The sequence below is a fragment of the Camelus bactrianus genome, chromosome X (assembly GCF_048773025.1).
Source record: "Camelus bactrianus isolate YW-2024 breed Bactrian camel chromosome X, ASM4877302v1, whole genome shotgun sequence".
Lineage (NCBI taxonomy): Eukaryota > Metazoa > Chordata > Mammalia > Artiodactyla > Camelidae > Camelus > Camelus bactrianus.
Window position 1 is genome coordinate 69274439 of NC_133575.1, and position 16142 is coordinate 69290580.

General features: G+C 35.6%; 1 protein-coding gene across 6 annotated transcripts in view; it reads left to right on the forward strand.

Annotated features, from left to right (window-relative positions):
* Positions 1-16142, forward strand: part of DACH2 (dachshund family transcription factor 2) — a 501910-nt gene that overhangs the window by 319326 nt on the left and 166442 nt on the right. The window lies entirely within an intron of this gene.

Here is a 16142-nt window from a genome sequence, read left to right on the forward strand (position 1 = left end):
AAACATTATAGTCAGGGGCTAAATTAAAAAGGTAGAACATTTTTAGTTGAGAATAATAATGAGCAACCAAGGATAGTCTTAAGAACTGTAGGCTAATCTGCTTTTACAGTTTAATTCAATATAATGTGATAGGCAGATAGGTAGCCATCTTTTCTCTCTTCTGTTAGGCTCCTAGAATTTCAATCATGATTGGGCTTTGTTTTGGAGGGAAAATGAAAGGGGAATTAAACAAGGATATTTTTGAATAAAATCAGTATTAATAAACTCATCTAAAATGAAATGTTCTTGGTAAATTATAGAATGAGAATTGATCTTCAAACAATGTTCACAGTGGGGAGTCAATGGAAACATGCACTTTTATATTTTACAAGTTTGAGGTGTACAAAGTGTTGATTCGGTGCACTTATACATTACAATATGATTACCACCATCGTGTTAGCTAACATGTCTATCATGTCACATAGTTATCATTTACTTTTTTGTGTTGAGAACTTTTAGGATTGAGTCTCTTAGAAACTTTCAAGTATATAATACAGTGTTTTTGACTATAATCACAATGTTGTGCATTAGATCCCCAGAATTTATTCATCTTCTATCTCTCATATTAACCCACTTCATTCTTAACAAATTCCAGGAAAAAAGGGGGAATTTAAAAAAATATTCTCATTTTTGCAGATTGAGAAACAGAGGCACAGTGCATTTCCATAGTCATAAAGATAGTAATTGGCAGAGCTAAGTTTCAGTCCCCTATGTGTTTAAGTCCAAAGTTTTAACCCTTTCCACATTCTCCCTCCACTTCAATATTGTGTTGTAACAAGTATTTTACTTTATTTAACCTCTGGGATGCAAGTTGTTTTTATGATGAAGACACAGTGGTAAACTTATGATCAGTTTTCTAGTCCTAACGCCTCTCTTAATTCATACTGGCTTTCAAATTTTGTAGTGCCTTAGACCTGACCAACATTTGACAGGAAGCCTCTTGTAAATAAAAAGATTTTTGTACCAATAAAAATGAGTGGAATCTCAAGGAATAATTTCTGTCATGTTTTGCTCAGGTATACCCATTTCTGAAAAAGACGTTCTGTAAAACTTCTGTGTTGTTCCTTTATAACAAGATGACATAAATCATTTTGAGAGATATACTGGTGACTTAATTTCTAACTTAATAAATAGTTAACTTTCCTGGCTAGGTTTCCACCTATGTAAGTTATACTTGATGTTATAGAAATGGAGTTAGAGTAGTTACTGTGCTTCACCATGCAGAGATTGCAGTCTATCCTTATCTTGATGGAATGAAGGTAAGCAGATATAGAATAATAATGATGATAACAATAATACGTATTTAAATGAAGAGGTCCCTGAGGTTTTTCAAAGTCTATAAATTAGCACTGCACCTGCACACAAGATCCTGTTACCAAGAGAGATCCCCTCAGCCATATATTCCCCCTGTGGGAAGAGCAGGTGGACCTAGGGAGCCTTTGCCACCAAGAACACCCAGTCTTGCCTGCCAAAAACCCTCATGAGTGACATCAGCTGATGAAGCTGCATGAAGTCAACACTGCCACACTCTTTATGACCCAAGATGGGGAGGTGCCATAGTATCCCCTGAGAGCCATAGCTGCCATACCACACCCAGCCAATGTTCTTGCATCCACTTGCAGGTGAAAGCCTTTCCCGACTGAAATAAGAGTCCATAAAGTCTGAAAGAACTGTTTGCTGTCTCAAATGTGCAGACAGCAATGCAAGGCTATGTAGAACATGAAAAATAAACATAGCATCATCAAAGAAACAGAATAATTTTCTGGTAACTGACCCTAGAGAAATGGAGATCCTTGAATTGCCTGACAAAGCATTCAAATAACTGTTCTAAGGAAGCTCAGTGAATTACAAGAGAAGAGAATTAAATAACTCATTGAACTCAAGAAACCAATACAGGAACAAAACAAGAAGTTCAACAAAGAAAAATCATTAGAAAATGAACCAAGCAGAAATTCTTGAGCTGAGGAATACAATGAAAGAAGTGAAAGATACAGTAGACGCTTCAGTAACAAACTCGTTAAGTCAGAAGGAAGACTCTCCAAACTTAAAGATAGGTCATTTGAAATATTCCAGTCAGAGGAGAAGCAGGAAAAAAGTGACAAAGGGTAAGAATACCTACAGAATTTATGTGATACCAGCAAAAGAACCAATATATGCATTATAGGAGTTGCAGAAGGTGAAACAAGAGAAAGGGAATGAAAGCTTATTTAAAGAAATAATGGCTGAAAATTCTCCAAATCTAGGGAGGGAAATTGAAGTTCAGATTAATGAAGCTCAAAAATTTCCAAATAGGATCAATCCAAAGAAAACTGCACTGGGCACATTTTTGTCAATTTACCAAAAGCCAAGTTTTGAGAGAGAATTAAAAAAGTAGCAAGAGAAAGGTGATTTATTACCTATGAAGAAAGCACCATGAGACGATAAGCAGATTTCTTAGCAGAAGCTCTGTAGGCCAGGAGAGAATTGGATGATACATTCAAAGAACTAAAAGAAACAAACTACCAACTAAGAATAATATAACAGGCAAATTATCTTTTAAAAATGAAGGAGAAAGTATTTCATAGACAAACAAAAACTGAGGTAGTTCACTATTGGAACTATCTTAACAAGAAATGTTTAATAAAGGAGTTCTTAAAGTTGGAATGAAAACATGTCAAATAACAATGTAAAATCATATGAATGTATAAATCTCAATGGTAAATGTAAATACATGGACAAATACAGATTAATGTAACACTGTAATGGTGGTTCATAAATTAGTTTTAACCCTCATTTAAAGTTAAAAGATAAAAATTTGTTAATTAACATAGAATATAAAAAAGAAATGAACTCTGACTACAAGAAGACAAAGTGTGTGGGAAGAGTAAAAGTGCAGAGTTTTTGTATGCGATAGAAGTTGACTTGTTAATAATTTAAAATAAAGGTTCTAAGTACATATTTTAGATAAGCCTTGAGTTAAATACAAAATGAAAACCTATAATACATATACAGATAATAAGGAGAAAAGGATCAAAGCAAATTACCACCTAAGTAAATTAACAAATAACAAACAACAAAGCAAGAAAAGAAAGGCAAAACAATTTTAAAACAGAAAACAAATAACAAAATAGGACAATAGTAAATGCTTACCTATCAATAATAGCTTTAAATGTAAATAGATGAACTCACCAATATAAAGGCATTGAATGGCTGAATGGATGAAAAAACAAGATCCAGCAACATTATTAGGTTGAAAATGTGAGGATGGAAAAAGATATACCATGCAAATTATAACCAAAAGAAAGTAAGAGTGGCTATAATTTTATCATTAAAAATATACTTTAAATCTTAAACCATTTTGGAAACAAAGAAGTGCATTTTCCTTGATAAAAGGGTAAATTTGACAGGAAGATACAACATTTATAAATATATGTATACTCAGTATCAGGGCACCTAAATGTATAAAGCAAATATTGACAGATCTGAAAGCAGAAATTGGCAGCAATACAATAATAGTAGGGGATTTGAATACCCCACTTACAGTAATGGAGAGAACATCCAGACAGGAAAACAATAAGGAAAAAGCTTACTTGAAAAACACTATAGACCAAATGGACATAACAGACACATACAGAACTTTATACCTAATAACAGAAGAACACACAGTCTTTGCAAGCACATACAGAACATCCTCCTGGATATATCCCATGTTAGGTCACAAACCTAGTCAACAGATTTACAAAGATTAAAATTATACCAGGTGTTTTTTATGACTTCAAAAGAATGAAACTAGAAATCAGTAATAGCAAAAGAATCAGAAAATATATAAATATGTGGAAAATAAATAATACTTTCTTAAACATCCATTCAGTCATAGAGGAAACCAAAAGAAAGTTTAAAAAGCATCTAGAGACAAATGAAAATGAAAACAACACATACCAGAACTATGGGATGTAGCAAATATAGTACTAAGAAAGAAGTTTATATTTAAAAACATATGTTAAAAATAAGGAAAATTTCAATTTAATTTTACATCTCAGGGAGCTAAAGGAGGACAAACTAAGACAAAAGTTAGCAGAAGGAAGGAAATATAAATAAATAAATAAATAAATAATAAATAATCAAGTGGAGACATAAAAAGCAATAGAAAATGTCAACAAAACTAAAGGTTTGTTTTATGAAAGATGTAATTAACAAAACCTTAGTAGACAAGAGGCAAAAGAGAGAAGACTTCGATAAATAAAATCAGGAATAAAAGAGAAAGCATTACAACGATACCTCAGGAATATAAGGAATCACACAGGACTACTAACCAAAATTATACACCAATAAACTGGATAACCTAAAGGAAATGGATAAATTCCTACAAATATACAACCTACCAAAACTGAATCGAGAGGAAATAGAAAGTATGAATAGATCAAATACTAGTAAGAAAATTGAATCAGTAATCAAAGGATCACAACAACAACAACCTGCTACAGATGGTTTCTCTGGTGAATTTTACCAATGTTTAAAGAAGAATTAACAGCAATCATTTTCAAAATTTTCAAGAAATTGCAGAGACACTCCCAAACTCATTTTAAAAGCCCAGCATTACACTGATAAAAATGCCAGATAAAGATTCTACAAGAAAAAATAAAAGGCCCATACTCCTGATGAATATATGTGCATAAATTCTCAATAAAATACTAGCAAACCAATTTTAACAGTGCACTGAAAGGATCATACACCATGACCAAGAGGGTTTTATCCATGGGATGCAAAGTTGGTTTAATACAAGTAATCAATGTGATACAAAAAATAAAATGAAACAATAAAGCCACATGATTATCTAAATAGACACAGAGCATTTGACAATGTTCAACATCCATTTATCTTTTTAGTTTTTATTTTTTTAACTTTTTTTTATTGATTTATACTCATTTTAAAATGTTGTGTCAAATTCCAGTGTAGAGCACAATTTTTCAGTTATACATGAACATATATATATTCATTGTCACATTTTTTTCCTCTGTGAGCTACCATAAGATCTTGTATATATTTCCCTGTGCTATATAGTATAACCTTGTTTATCTATTCTACAATTTTGAAATCCTATCTATCCATTCCCACCCTCTGCCCCCTTGGCAACCACAAGTTTGTATTCTATGTCTATGAGTCTATTTCTGTTTTGTATTTATGTTTTGTTTGTTTGTTTTAGATTTCACATATGAGCAATCTCATATGGCATTTTTCTTTCTCTTTCTGGCTTTCTTCACTTAGAATGACACTCTCCAGTTGCTGCAAATGGCATTATGTTGTCGGTTTTTATGGCTGAGTAGTATTCCATTGTATAAATATACCACCTCTTCTTTATCCAGTCATTTGCTGATGCACATTTAGGCTGTTTCCATGTCTTGGCTATTATAAATAGTGCTGCTATGAACATTGGGGTGCAGTGTCATCCTGAAGTAGGGTTCCTACTGGATATATGTCCAGGAGTGGGATTCCTGGGTCACGTGGTGAGTCTATTCCTACTCTTTTGATGAATCTCCATACTGTTTTCCACAGTGGCTGCACCAAGCTGCATTCCCACCAGCAGTGTAGGAGTATTCCCATTTCTCCACAGCCTCTCCAGGATTTGTCATTTGTGGACTTTTGAATGATGGCCATTCTGACTGGTGTGAGGTGATACCTCATTGTAGTTTTGATTTGCATTTCTCTGATAATTAGTGATATTGAGCATTTTTTATGTGTCTATTGATCATTTGTATGTCTTCCTTGGAGAATTGCTTGTTTAGGTCTTTTGCCCATTTTTGGATTGGGTTGTTTATTTTCTTCTTATTAAGTCGTATGAGCTGCTTATACATTCTGGAGATCAAGCCTTTGTCAGTTTCATTTGCAAAGATTTTCTCCCATTCCGTAGGTTGTCTTTTTGTTTTAGTTATGGTTTCCTTTGCTGTGCAGAAGCTTGTAAGTTTCATTAGGTCCCATTTCTTTATTCTTGCTTTTATTTCTATTGCTTGAGTAGACTGTTCTAGGAGAACATTTTTGAGATGTGTGTCAGATAATGTTTTGCCTATATTGTCTTCTAGAAGGTTTATTGTATCTTGTCTTATGTTTAAATCTTTGATCCATTTTGAGTTTATTTTTGTGTATGGTGTAAGGGAGTGTTCTAGCTTCATTGATTTACATGCTGCTGTCCAGTTTTCCCAACACTATTTGCTGAAGAGACTGTCTTCATTCAATTGTTTATTCTTGCATTCTTTGTCAAAGATTACTTGACCAAAAGTTTGTGGATTGATTTCTGGGCTCTCTCTTGTGTTCCATTGGTCTATATGTCTGTTTTTGTACCAATATCATGCTGTCTTGATGATTGTAGCTCTATAGTATTGTCTGAAGTCTGGGAGAGTTATTCCTCCAGCCTCTTTCTTTCTCTTCAGTAATGCTTTGGCAATTCTAGGTCTTTTGTGGTTCCATACAAATTTTATTATGATTTGTTCTAGTTCTGTGAAATATGTGCTGGGTAATTTGATAGGGATTGCATTAAATCTGTAGATTGCCTTGTGCAGTGTGACCATTTTAACAATATTGATTCTTCCGATCCAAGAGCATGGGATATCTTTCTATTTTTTAAAGTCTTCTTTAATTTCCTTCATCAATGGTTTATAGTTTTCTGTATATAATTCTTTCACCTCCTTGGTTAGATTTATTCCCAGGTATTTTATTACTTTGGGTGCTTTTAGAGGGGATTGTTTCTTTACTTTCTTTTTCTGTTGATTCATCATTAGTGTAAAGAAATGCCACTGACTTTTGAACGTTAATCTTGTAACCTGCTACCTTGCTGAATTCTTCGATCAGCTCTAGTAGTTTTTGTGTGGACTTTTTGGGGTTTTCTATATATAGTAACATGTCATTGGTGTATAGTGATATTTTGCCTCTTCTTTTCCAATTTGGATCCCTTTTATTTCTCTTTCTTGCCTGATTGCTGTGGCTAGGACTTCCAGGACTATGTTGAATAGGAGTGGTGATAGTGGGCATCCTTGTCTTGTCCCAGATTTTAGTGGGAAGCTTTTGAGTTTTTCACTTTTGAGTACTCTGCTGGCTGTAGGTTTGTCATATATAGCTGTTGATGTTGAGATATGTTCCCTCTATATCCACTTTGGTGAGATGTTATGATGTTGAGTATGTTCCCTCTATACCCACTTTGGTGAGAGTTTTTATCATAAATGGGTGTTGAATTTTATCAAATTATTTTTCTGCATCGATTGAGAAGATCATGTGGTTTTTGTCGTTTCTCTTGTTGATGTGATGTATTACATTGATTGATTTGCGTATGTTGAACCACCCTTGTGTCCCTGGGATGATCCCCACTTGGTCATGATGTATAATCTTTTCTATGTGTTGTTGGATTCTATTTGCTAATATTTTGGTGAGAATTTTGGTGTCTATGTACATCAGTGATATTGGCCTATAGTTTTCTTTTTTGGTAGTGTCTTTGCCTGGTTTTGGTATCAAGGTGATGCTGGCTTCATAGAATGAATTTGGGAGTATTCCCTCCTTTTCAATCTTCTGGAAGAGTTTGAGAAGTGTTGGTATGAGTTCTTCTTTGTATGTTTGGTAGAATTCCCCGTTGAAGCCGTCCGGTCCTGGACTTTTATTTGTAGGGAGGTTTTTAATTGCTATTTCGATTTCATTTCTAGTGATTGGTTTGTTCAAGTGGTCAGTTTCTTCTTGATTCAGTCTTGGGGGACTGTATGTTTCCAGAAACTTGTCCATCTCCTCTAGGTTATCCAGATTGGTTCCATATAGTTTTTCATACTTTTCACATATGGTATTCTTTATTTCTATTTTATTTGTTGTAATTTATCCATTTTCCTTTCTTATTTACTAATTTGTGCTCTCTCTTTTCTCTTTGTGAATTTGGCCAGAGGTTTGTCGATTTTATTTAGTTTTTCAAAAAACCAGCTTTTGGTTTGATTGATTTTTTTATGTTTTTTAATCTCTATTTTGTTTTTTCCTCCCTGATCTTTATAATTTCCTTCCTTCTGCTGCCTTTTGGGGATTTTTGTTCTTCTTTTTCTAGTTCTTTTAGTTGGTGGGTTAAATTGTTTATTTGAGATTGTTCTTCTTTTTTGAGGAAAGCCTGTATCACTATAAACTTCCCTGTTAGCACTGCCTTTGCTGTGTCCCATAAGTTTTGTGTGGTTGTGCTTTCATTTTCATTTGTCTCAAGGTATTTTTTAATTTCAGCTTTGATTTCCTCATTCACTCATTGGTTTTTTAATAGCATATTGTTTAATCGTAATGCTTTCGTTTTTTCTCCTTTGTTTCTCTGTTGTTGATTTCTAGTTTCATGGCATTGTGGTCAGTAAAGATGTTTGAGATAATTTCTATATTCTTAAAGTTGTTGAGGTTTCTTTTGTGCCCAAGTACATGATCAATCCTAGAAAATGTTCTATGTGCACTTGAAAAGAATCTATATCCTATTTTTGGGGGTGTAATGCTCTGAAAATATCCACCAAATCTAATTTTTGTCTTGTATTATCTAGTTTCTCTGTTGCCTTATTTATTTTCTGTCTGGAAGATCTGTATAGTGATGTTAATGCAATGTTAAAATCTCCAACTATGATTGTATTCCCTACAATATCCCCCTTATCTCTGTTAGTAATTGGTTTATGAACCTAGGTGCTCCTATATTGGGTGCATATATATTAACGAGTGTAATATCCTCATCTTGTATTACTCCTCTAATCATTATAAAATGTCCTTCTTTATCTTTCTTTATGGCCTTTGTTTTAAAGTCTAGTTTGTCTGAAATCAGTACTGCAACACCTGCTTTTTTGGCTTTTCCATTTGCATGGAATATCCTTTTCCATCCTTTCACTCTCAATCTATATGTGTCCTTCTCCCTAAAGTGGGTCTCTTGTATGCAGCATATTGAAGGTTCTTGCTTTATTATCCAGTCTGCCACTCTATGTCTTTTGACTGGAGCATTTAGTCCATTAACATGTACAGTAATTAATGATAGATGTGTGTTTATTGCCATTTTGAACTTATCTTTACAGTTGATTTGGCATTACCTCTTTGTTCCTTTCTTCTTCCTTTTGTGTTTTGGTAATCTTCCTTTGTATTATCATGGCTTTTATTTAGTTTTTGTGACTCCCTTGTAAGTTTTTGGCTTGTGGTTACCCTTTTCTGTAAGTCTATTAGCCCATTACTATATCTCAAACCCATCCTACTGAGACCAAAAAATTTAATTAAGAAAGAAACATAATACTCTGTATTTTTTTGATTCCCTCTCCCACTCTTAATGATTCAAATGTCTTCTTTTACAATTTCGTGTTTATTTCATTTGTAATTCATGAGTTATCACCTTTCCAGTTGTGAGTTTCTCATTTCTGTAGCATCCTGCTGCTTTTCTATATAGAGTATATCTTTCAGTATTTCTTTTAGCTTGGGTTTAGTGTTGCTAAACTGTTGTAGCTTTTTCTTGTCTGTGAAATTCTTTATGTCTCCCTACATCCGAAAGGATAGCCTTGCTGTATAAATTATCCTAGGCTGCATCTTTTTTTCATTCAGGACTTTGAATATATGTTGCCACTCCCTTCTGGCCTGTAGTGTTTGTGTAGAGAAATCAGCTGAGAGCCTTTTGGGGGTTCCCTTGTATCTCCCTCTTTGCTTGTCTCTTGCTGCCTTTAGGATCATTTCTTTATCCTTGACTCTGGCCATCTTGATTATGATATGTCTTGATGTGGGTCTATTTGGGTTCTTCCTGTTTGGGACCCTTTGAACTTCCTGTACTTGGATATCTGATTCCTTCTTTAGGTTTAGGAAGTTTTCAGTCATGATTTCTTCAAAAACCTTTTCAATCCCCTTTGATATTTCTTCCTCTTCTGGGACCTCTATTATGCGAAGACTGGCACGCTTTATGTTATCCCGTACATCCTATATGTTGTTTTCATTTGTTTATGTTGTACCTGTTCTGATTGGGTGCTTTCTGTTGTCCTGTCTTCTAGGTCACTTATTCATTCCTCTGCATTATGTAGTCTCCTTTACACAGCCTTTAGATCCGTTCTCATCTCAGCCAATGAGTTTACCAATTCTACTTGGCTCTTCTTTATAGCTTCAATTTCATTTTTGACATATTGTATATCTCTAAACACTATCTCTTTTGGTTCCTTCAGTACTTTGATCACTCCTTTTTTGAAATCTTGATCTAGTAGGCTATCGATGTCTATTTCATTGATCATTCTGTCAGGGGATTTCTCTTTTTCTTTTAATTGGGAATGGCTCCTCTGCTTCTTCATCTTGCTCATATCTCTCTGGCACTGTGGCTTATGGAGTATCAGTTATCTATTGTGGTCCTTAAGGAGTTTATTTATTTATCTATGTAATGCCTATGTAAAAATAAATCTTAAAAAATAAAAAAAAGGAGAGAGAGAGAATTTTATAATAAGGGAGAAAAAAAGGTTTGAAAACCGTGTATAATCAATTATAGAAGCGCAGTTTGAATCAGACTAGCATTTGAATTGAGACGTCTTTTTTAAAAACCTTTAAAAGGAAGGAAAACAGATCCAAAAACGAAATTTGAAAGCTATTTATAATCAATAACAGGAGATCAAAACCAAAAGAAATGAAAATGAAATCAGGTGGATTTAAAAATATATATAATTACTTTAAAAGAAAAATTTTAAAAGGAATTAAAACTAGAAGCATATACAATTGTTTAGAAAGTAGAAATTAAAAAGGTAATAGAAAATGGAACTAATTTAAAAAAGATAAAAAAGAGAATTTTAGAGAAGGGAGGAAAAAGAGCTTTGAAAACAGTGTATAGTCAATATAGAAGAGCAATTTGATCACAGAGAAAAAAAATTTGACAATGAATATATATATTTCCATGTATAACTGATAAATTATGCTCTATACTGGAATTTGACACAACATTGTAAAATGATTATAAATCAATAAAAATGTTAAAAAAAAAGAGCAATTTGAGTCAGACTAGCATTCGTGTTGAGACATATTTTTAAAAACCCTTAAAGAAAAATGGGAAAAAGATCAAAAAATGTTATTTGAAACCTACTTAGAATCAACAACAGGAGATCAAACCCAAAAGAAGTGAAAATGTAATCAGGTGGAATTTTTTAAAATAATAATATAACTACTTTAAGAGAAAAATTTTAAAGGAATTAAAACTAGAAGCATATACAATTGTTTAGAAAGAAAAATTTAATAAGGAATTAAAAGTAGAAGTATATGCAATTGTTTAGAAAGTAGAAATTAAAAAAGTAATAAAAAATAGAACAGATAAAAAAGATATGATAAAGAGAGAATTTTGAAAAAGGGGATAAAAAAGGTTTGAAAACAGTGTATAATGAATAATTGAAGAGTAAGTTGAAGCAGAATAGCAATTGGGTTGAGACGTCTCTTAAAAAGCTTTAAAATAGGAGAAAGGAGGAAAAAATATATTTTAAACCTGTGTATAATCAATAACAGGATATCAAAACAAAGAGATAAAAATGACATGATGTGGATTTTTAAAAATAATGTTATTTTAAAAGGAAAATTTTAAAGGGATTAAAACTGGGAGTATATATAACTGTTTATAAAGTAAAAGTTAAAAAGGTAACAGAAAATACAACAGGTAAAAACAGATTAAAAAAAAGGGGGGGAGGTGTGTTCTCCTGGAGACTGAAGTCTTTCTGTCTTCGCCCTGTTTTGTGAGCTCAGCTCGCTGTTTCCAGAGGCCCTCCATTGGCGCCCTCGTCTGTGCTGCTCTCAGTGCCTGTTGGCAAGCAGATCGCGCCCCCTCCCAGCTCAGCGTTCCTGCCAGAAAGGCAGGGGGCCACCTGCAGTCTCCTGGCGCCGGTCGCTCTGCGGCTCCAGGCCACTGCGCGCTCCGCCCCCGGTCAGCGCTCTGCAGGCGGCCCGAGGAAGACCGCAGAACAGCCCCGCCCCTGCTACGTGTCCAAACTCAGCTCCTTGTTTGTCCTGGCACCGCGAACTTTGCGAGGCACCAGGGCAGAAGGATCCTATCTGACTCGTGCTGCAAACAACTCACAGTCTGGCCTTTGAGGCTGCCAAGCCCACAGGTGCGGATTCAGGTTTCACCCCTGCCCCTACCTGGGTGCCAAGCGCTGGAGGATATGGCGGCCGCGCCTGAGCCCAGCCTCTCCTCGCTAAAAACCTTCCATGGGTTTTCAGAGATGGGGGTATGCACCCTTTCCCCCAGGGCACATCAGCCTCGCTGTTTTATGGAGGGCCCAGGTTGTTCTGCCCTGCACACCCACTCATCCACGTTGCGCAGCACTCTGCAGTCCCCTGGGGCTGTGTCAGTGCAGCCGTCCCTGTCCTCCACCCGGCTCGGGCAGCCTGTCCCGGCCCCCAGCTCCCAGCTCGGGTCTCGGCCTGGGTGTCGTAGGGACCCTCTGTGCCCGTTTAACTTAGTTCTGTCGGTCAAGGGCTGCTCCGTACAGATCCGAGCTCAGAGGCTCCCCTCCAACCCACTGGCCTCTCTGTTGGAGAAGGGGAGACCCAGCGAAGGAGTGCCAGTCCTCCTTTGCCGCTTCCTCCCTGTGGGACTGGTCCCACACTGTTTTGCCTTTCTTTCTTTCTTTTTTTCCTTTCTCCTAACAGTTTTTTGGCGCCTTTGTCTTTTGAAGAGGACAGTGTTCTGTTGGAGTTCCACAGGTGCTCTGGTTGGTTGAGTGGGTACGTGGGTGTGAGTCTCGGTGTATCTGTGGGAGAGGGTGAGCTGCGAGTGTCCTACTACTCTGCCATCTTGGCCTCATCTCTCAACATCTGTTTATGATTAAAAATCTCAGCAAAAAATATAGAAGAAAATTAATTAACAACTTAAAGGCCATATGTGAAAAGCCCACAGCTAACATCATAATCAAAGGGGAAAAACATAAAGCTTTCTCTGTATGTTCTGGTACAAAGCAAGGATGCCAACTCTCAAAACTTCTGCTCAACATAGTTGTGGAAGTCCTAGGCAGGGCAAGTGGGTAAGAGAAAGAAATAAAAAGCATCCAAATCATAAAGGAAGGACTAAAAATTTTTCTATTTGTAAATGACATGATCATATATGTAGAAAACTAAAGACTCAATAACAACAGAAAAATCTATTAAAACTAAAAAGTGAATTTAGTAAAGTTGCAGTATTAAAATATTAATATATACAGAGATTAATTTAAGATGATGGTGGATTAGGAGGACACTGAGCTCACTTCCCTTCATGAGCACATCAAAAATACAATTACATTTGGAATAACTCTTGCTGAAAATGATCTGGAGTTTGGCAGAATGGCTTTTTTTTTTTTTTTTTTTTATAACCAAGACTGTAAAGAAAGATTCACATGGAGTCTACTAGGAAGGGAGAAGCTATCTGGTTGGGTCCCTCATACTTGGCGGGGGACCAAGAAGAGATGGGAGATAGCATGAGATCTGGAATCCTCCCTAGGGAGTGAAAGGTATGAGCCACATATTCAGCAACCCAGCCACGGAGTCTGACAAGGAAGGTGAGCTCCCTTAGCTGGTTTGAAAACTTGGGGCTTACTGGAAGAGTGTAAGAAACTGAGACTGCTGTTGAAAAGTGCATGCACAGACTTGCTTACTCCTGGTCACAGCAAGGATGCAGCAGATTGCTCGGCACTCTGGCTGGCTTTCCAGGATCCCCTAGTTGCTCCCAGCCTACACTAGGCTCTTTCTCTAGGTACTCTTATCAGTGTCAATGACAGATTACACCCTTGGAGGGAACGAACCTGTCTTGGCATCCTCCCTGCCTCTACAAGGGTGAAGGCAGCCAATGTCAGCATGTGTGTCCCTGCCAGTTTTGTGGAGAGCAAAACTAGTTCCAGGATGGTGACTAACATTGCCAGCAGAAGCATAACCAGCTCAGCAGTGTGGCACCAAAGCCTCTGACCATGACCCAATCTCTAACCAAGTTGCATGTGCTGGGGAAAAAGTCAATCCAGCACAGAATTGTAGCCCCAAGACATTGGGCTCCAGTCATGAGCCCAACTTATGCAGAGACTACCATCAAACCCCAGAGAAACTCAACTACTTCAAAGTTCCTGCTATAGCCCCTTGGGTCCACCAATACGGTAGTAATGGCCACTAAGCTTAGGAGAAACCCTGGCTTCCACCTGTTTCTGGTTCTAGCGTCTCCAACTCCAGTCCTACAACTCACCAAGGTGGTGGCTGCCAGCATACCAAAGAGGAAGACACAGCCTGTATTCACTTCAGATCCAGCTCTGCAACCAAAGCCACAAGGCACATGCAGACTGCATAGAAGAGCTCCCCCAAAAGGACATACCTTCAAGAACAGGAAAGGTAACTTTTTCACCTAATTTCATGGAGACACAGAAAGTTAAACAAAATGAGAAGACATAGAAAATGTTTCAAATGAAAGAACAACAACAACAAAAAATTTGAAAAAACCCTAATGAAACAGATAATTTTCCTGATCAACAGTTTAAAGTAATATTAATAAGAATACTAACTGAACATGAAAAAAGAATAGATGAACACAGTGAGAATTTAAACAAAAATCTAGAAAATGTTAAAGAGAATCAATCAGAACTGAAGAATACAATAATTGAAATGAAGAATACACTAGAAGGAATTAATAGCAAATTAGTTTGATAGAGAAGAAGGCATAAGTGATCTGGAAGATAGAATAATAGAAATCACCCAATCAGGACAGCAAAAAGAAAAACAAAATTTAAAATATACAGATAGTTTAAAGGACCTCTGGGTCAACATCAAGAGCACTAATATTCACATTATAGGGGTCCCAGAAGTAAAAGAGAGAGAAAGGGATTGAAAATATGCTTGATTAAATTATGGGTGAAAAGTTTACAAATCTCAAGAAGAAAATAGATATCCAGCTACAGGAAGCACACAGTTCCAAATAAGATGAACCAAAAGGGACTCACACTAAGACATATCATAATTAAAATGGAAAAAGTTAAAGATAGAGAATTTTAAAGGCAGCAAGTGAAAAACAGTCATATACAAGGGAACTCCTAAAGTGTATCAACCCATTTTCAGCAGAAACTTTGAAGGCCAGAAGGGAGTGACATGTTATATATGTTAAAGTGCTGAAAGGGAAAGCCTTACAATTTAAGATGCTTTACCCAGCAAAATTATCATTCAGAATTGAAGGAAAAAGTAAAGAACTTCTCTGAAGACCAAAACCTAAAAGAGCTAATCAATAATAAACCAACATTACAAGAAGTGTTAAAGGATTGTCTTTAAGTGAAAAAGCAAAGGCTACAACAAGAAATAAAAAAGTATAGGAGAGGAAAAATCCCACAGGTAAAGGCAAATCTATAGTAAAAGTGGTGAATCAACAACTTAAGTAAGCTAATAAGATGGTTAAAAGAAAAAAATTGTAAAATTAATTATAATATCAGTAAGCCATTAAGGGATAGATATAAAGATGTAACATATGACACTGAAAATGCAAAAAGTGGATGGGGGAGTAAAAATGTAGATCTTTTAAAATGTGTTTGAATAGAAATATCAGTTTAAACAAGTAAATATAGTTAGAGGTCAACACATGTGAACTCCCATGGTTACTGCAAATCAAAAACCTACAATGGATACATAAAAACTAGAGAGCAAGGAACCCAAGCATCACATTTCAGAAAATCACTGAACTACAAGGGAAGAGAGTAAAAGAATAAAACAACAGAGAAGAACTACAAAAATGACTGGAAAACAAATAACAAATGGCAGTAAGTACATGCCTAATAATAGTCAATTTAAATGTCAATGAACTAAATGTTCCAATCAAAAGACATAAGGTGGCTGATTGGATTTAAAAAAAAAAACCAAGATCCATCTATATGCTGCCCACAAGAGAGTCACTTCAGAGGTAAAAACATGCACACACTGAAAGTGAGGCAATGGAAAAAGATATTCCATGCAAATGGAAATGAAAAGAAAGCTGACAAAACAATATGCATGTTAGACAAATTAGACTTTAAAACACAGTATTTAACAAAATACAAAGAACTGCATTACATAATGATACACAAACCAATACAAGAAGAGGATTTAACATTCATAAACATATAGCACCTACTATAGGAGTACCTAAAGATACAAAGGAAATATTAACAAACATAGAA